Consider the following 455-nt stretch of genomic DNA (forward strand, 5'->3'; position numbering starts at 1 on the left):
CATTAATATTTATAGAAAGCTTATCATTACATTGTATGATATATTTTGACTTTATATTCAAACACATCTCTACGAATTGTAATTGTAATCGTAATTGTACCATCACCTTGTAGTTTACACCTTGCAGTTGAATCTTACGTCATGGTGTTTGAATAGGTATATAAACAATTCTCTTGTTTAAAATTTATTATTTATAATAAAAATAATAAAAATGACCAATAAAGTTGAACAGTTAATAGCTATTGTTAAAGAATATCCCATCATTTATAATAATATGACACTTCCAGAATTCAAGGATACGAGAAAAAAAGATTATATTTGGGATCAAGAAATAAGTGTTAAAATGAACGGTGAAAGCGGTATGTAAAAATATAATTAATCTATAAAAATACAAGTCATTATAGTAATAGTTGTGATAACAATAATAATAATTAATTTTATTAATAAAAGTCAGT

Source organism: Diuraphis noxia, unplaced genomic scaffold (genome assembly GCF_037042655.1).
Source record: "Diuraphis noxia isolate RWA-SAM2 unplaced genomic scaffold, SU_Dnox_SAM2 contig0001, whole genome shotgun sequence".
Taxonomy (NCBI): Eukaryota; Metazoa; Arthropoda; class Insecta; order Hemiptera; family Aphididae; genus Diuraphis; species Diuraphis noxia.